Here is a 5425-nt window from a genome sequence, read left to right on the forward strand (position 1 = left end):
TAGTACTTTATAAGATACTTCGTACCTATTAAATTATTTTTTTTTGTAACCTGATATAACAGATTTAGAATTAGTTAGTTAATTGTTGCTGTTAGTATAGTCAGTTAGAGTTGCCAGCTAGCAAAGTTAGTTAGACAGATTAAATTAATTAGCTCTTGTGTAACTATATAAAAATAAGTATGTAATACAGAAACAGATGATGAATGAACACAACTTTCATCTTCACCAAAATCCCTCTTTCTAATCTTCTCTAATTCTCTTTTTCTGCAGATTCCAATTCTCCAAATTCCAATTCACTAACAGCTTTTTCTTCACTTGCACCTTCCTTTTCTATTCATCTTTTTCTCATTCCCTTCTCCAAGTTCTTCATCCTTCACTTCGAACTCCTCTGACAGAGATTGATGAGAGCCCAAATTTCTCTAACCACGAAATTTCACATGGTGCGGTGAGCGTGGAGGAGAGATCACAGCTCTGATCAACGAGACTGAGGGTGAAAGATCTGAATCTAAAACCAAATCGAATTCATCGATTACCTTCCTCTTTTGCTTGCTTTTCGTTTTGAAGCTGTTAGACCTAATTCTTTCTCAATTTCTCAATTTCTTGAATCTACATCAATTCCTCAATCGACGATGACCACTAATCAATCGAATCCAGCCATTCCTATGGACGCACAATCAATTGCAAATTTTTTGAGTCAGATCTCTGCAATTCAAGCTAATGTAGCAAGAACTACTGTAAATCCGATGCAAGATCCAGCGAGCCCCTATTTCATCCATCTAAGTGAAAGTCTGGGTAATCCTCTCATACCTATTAAATTGAATATAAGCAATTATATTTCGTGGAGTCGAGGCATGCTTTTAGCTCTGAAATCAAAGAATAAGTTGAAATTTATCAATGGATCTATTGAAAACCGAACGAACTCGATCCACTATTTGAAACCTGGGAGAAGTGCAACACCTATTTGGTGTCATGGATAACTGTGTCCCTCAGCCCAAAAATCTCAGGAATTGTAATTTGGAACAACAACGCCTCATATTTGTGGAAAGAATTGAAACGGAGGTACTATCAAGGTGACAAGTTCAGAGTTGCTGAGTTACAAGAAGAGCTCTTCCAACTCAGGCAAGGAGATGCTACTATAACTGCTTACTACACGAAGTTACAATCAATTTGGGAAGACTTGAATAATTTCAGGCCAATTCCAAAGTGCACTCATTGTGAACAATCATGCACATGTGGACTGTGATACGAGAATTCAGAAGAGAGGATTACACAAAAAAATTTTTGAGAAGTCTCAATGACCAGTATACTGCTGTCAGATCGCAACTAATGGTGATGACTCCCATGCCTGATATAGACACTGCCTTCTCCATGCTGACACAACAGGAAAGACAATTCAATGATTGCCAAGATTCAAAGATCTTTTTTAACAAAGCAGTACCTCCTTATCAACCAACTGATGACAGAAATAGAGGGAGAGACAGAGGTAGAGGGAGATGCCAAGGAAATGATAGAGGCAGAGGTACTAGAATGCAATGCACATTCAATGACAAATAAGGACACACCATTGATACATGCTACAAAAAGCATGGCTTGCCACCCCATCTACGGCAACGACAAACTGGTAGCATCAATTTTACCACTGCTGACCCACATGCTGAGAAGAGAAATGATGATCTCAACCAAGTTAGTTTGGGCAATTGCCATAAGGAAGCTATTGAGGAGCCAAGTTATGATCTCAATTCACTCCAAAAGGAAGCAATTATCAAATTTCTCAAAGGACAAGAGGCTCAACAGCAACCTCAAGTCACAACCCAGGTTCAACACCCTCCAAACACTACTCCCATGAATCAAGGTAAAACTGTTGTTTTAAAATACAGTAGTAACATTTCATCCTTTGTTACTGCAAAATCCCCCATTCTGGGTCATAGACACAGGGGCCACTGATCATGTTACTTTTGACATGAATGATTATTATTCACACTACAAAGTAAATCCTATAATTGTTAGAATGCCTAATGGCAGCCACACGAAAAGTTGCATCATTGGCACCATTAGATTTTCTCATCAATTATTTCTTTCAAATGTGCTATTCATTCCAACTTTTGAATTCAAATTGATTTCTGTTTTAAAATTGACTGATGGATTGAAGTGTCAAATCTTAATTGATGATAAAATTTATGAGATTCAAGACCAAGCTACTTTGAAGAGGATTGGAGTAGCTAAATGTGCTGACGGTCTCTATACAATGGATAGCCAACCTTTTAATTTTGTTTCTGCAACACACAATAATCATAGCATGCATAATTCAGGAAAGTTGTCGCTCACTTTTATAATAGCACTTTCAACCAATAATAGCACTGCAACTTGCACTGCACCATCAATTCAAATAAATGCACTTTGGCATTCTAGATTAGGGCATATCCCTCCAAATATGTTGCATGTAATGCAGAAAACTTATCCCTTCATTGATTGTAATGAGCAAATAAACCCATGTAACTCTTGTCATTTAGCAAAGAAAAAACACTTACCTTTCTCTTATAGCAATTCTGAATCTAATGCTTGTTTTGATTTGCTTCATCTTGATATCTGGGACCAATTTCGGTCCCTTCCATTAATGCTCACAAATATTTTTTTACCATAGTTGATGACAAAAGTAGATACACCTGGATTTTTTGTATGAAAGCAAAGTCAGAAACTTTTGACTTAGTTAAAACCTTTATAAAATTTGTTCAAACTCAATTCAATCACACTGTCAAGTGCCTAAGGACTGACAATGGTCCTGAGTTTACTATGCAATCATTTTATGCATCCCAAGGCATTGTGCACCACACTTCATGTGTTGAATCTCCACAGCGAAATGGGATAGTGGAGAGAAAACACCAACACATTTTGAGGGTGGCTAGAGCATTGCTATTCCACTCATCTATGCCTAAATGTTTTTCGAATTTTGCTGTAAAGCATGCTGTGCATATCATCAATATATTGCCAAGCCAATTTCTCAATGACAAATCACCTTTTGAGCTTTTTTTCAACCAAATACCTGATCTGTCCAATTTAAAGGTTTTTAGATGTCCCGCCTATGCATCAACTCTTACAAATGGAAGAACTAAATTAGACCCAAGAGCACAAAAATGTTCTTTTCTCGGTTTTAAAGAAGGAACAAAAGGATTCACACTCATTGATGTGAAAACCAAAAGAATTTTCATATCTAGAGATGTTTTTTTCTATGAGAATCACTTTTCATATTGTGCCCATGATTCTGATCTTCACAGTCACACTGAAATTTCATAGCAAAATTACGACTTTGATCCTTTCACTTATGATTCTCATTACACTGACTCATTTGCTCCTAGTTTGCATCAACCACACATGCCTCAAACTCATGTTCCACTTGCACATCATTAAAACTATCAAAATTTTCAAACACTATCAAATTTGCATTCTGAATTTGTTGATCACACCATAAATGAACATGCACATTCAGCTCACACTGCTGAAGAAACAGAAAATCTTACATCACATCCATCGCATCAAAATCCACAACTACTTGAACTTAGAAAATCCACAAGAATTAAAAGGTTACCAGCCTATCTCAAAGACTATCATTGTAAAGTGAACAATTCAGTTTCTAGCTCTGCTCATCCTCTTTACAGGTATCCTATTTCGCACTCAATCCAAAACACAAGGTTTTTTCTTTGGCTGTTGATGAAAACGTTGTACTTAGTAACTATGAGGAAGATGCTACTCACCCTCGCTAGAGAGAAGCTATACAAAGTGAACTTGAGGCTTTGAAGAAGAATTAAACTTGGCAAATTACAACACTCCCTCATGGCAAGAAAGCTATAGGCTGCAAGTGGGTGTTCAGGATTAAATTCCTCCCTGATGAAACCATCGAAAGATACAAAGCCAAGTTGTTTTCAAAGGGCTTCACACAAATTAAAGGTGTCGACTTCATTGACACATTCAACCTAGTGGTTCGAATGTCAACTTTGAGAGTGGTTTTAGCCTTGGCGGCTGCAAAACAATGGCGTATCAAGCAGTTAGATGTGAATACTGCTTTCTTACACGGTGACCTACATGAAGACTATATGAGGCTTCTGCCAGGACTTCAACAATCTGAACTAGCAGCGAACTCAGTGTGTAAATTGCAGAAATCGCTCTACGGCATGCGGCAAGCTAGTAGGCAGTGAAATTTGATATTGACTGAAACATTGGGCTCGGTTGGTTTCTCCAAATCAGAATTGGATCATTCTCTGTACACCAAAATCACAGCTCAGAGGGTTACAATCATCATGGTTCATGTGGACGACTTGGTCCTGACAGGCAATGATCTTGTTGAGATTGATTCAATCAAGCAGCTACTTGATCAAAAATTCAAAATTAAAGATTTGGGGGACTTGAAGTACTTCTAAGGCATGGAAGTGGCCCGCTCATCAAAATGGATCCATCTTTGTCAATGCAAGTATGCCTTAGACATCCTCAAATACTTCGGCTTCTTAGAGTGCAAGCCAGCTAGCACTCCAATGGATTATACTTCTGCATCAAAATTGTCAAGGGAGAGCGGCAATGCATTAGAAGATCGAACCCCATAGAGACAACTAGTTGGTAGACTCTTGTACCTGACCAACACAAGGCTAGATTTAGCTTATGCAATGGGAAGACATAGTCAGTTTATTGATTATTCTATAGATGTACACCTACAAGTTGCTCACAGGGTGCTGTGATATTTAAAAGGATGTCCCTCAGTTGGTCTGTTCTTCCTGGTTGCCAATGATCTTAAACTCACAGGATTCTCGGATTCATACTGGGCAACGTGTGCAGATTCCAAAAAATCTATCACTGGCCATTGCTTCTATATTGGAAAGTCACTCATTAATTGGAAAAGCAAGAAATAGAACACTGTTGCGAGGTCATCCTCAGAAGCTGAGTACAGAGCTCTGGCCCTGGCAACATGCCAAGCTCAATGGCTATCTTACATCATGAATGATTTGGGGATGCCACAGACAGAGCCTATCACACTTTTCTGTGACAATAGATCAGCCATCCACATTGCCACTAATCTTATCTTCCACGAGAGTACTAAGCACATCGAGGTTGATTGCCACACTGCTCGAAACCAACACCTCTCAGGTCTTACACATCTCATGCCGGTTTCTTCATCGAACCAGTTGGCTAACTTCCTTAGTAAGGCCTTAGCCCCTGGTCCCTTCTCAAGCAACATTTCCAAATTAGGCATTTTGGATATTCATAGTCCTAGTTTAAGGGAGGCTGTAACCTGATATAACAGACTTAGAATTAGTTAGTTAATTGCTGCTATTAGTATAGTCAGTTAGAGTTTCCAGCTAGCAAAGTTAGTTAGGCAGATTAAGTTAATTAGCTCTTGCGTAACTATATAAAGATAAGCATGTAATGCAGAAATAGATGA

The sequence above is a fragment of the Arachis ipaensis genome, chromosome B08, assembly GCF_000816755.2.
Source record: "Arachis ipaensis cultivar K30076 chromosome B08, Araip1.1, whole genome shotgun sequence".
In the NCBI taxonomy this organism is placed as follows: Eukaryota; Viridiplantae; Streptophyta; class Magnoliopsida; order Fabales; family Fabaceae; genus Arachis; species Arachis ipaensis.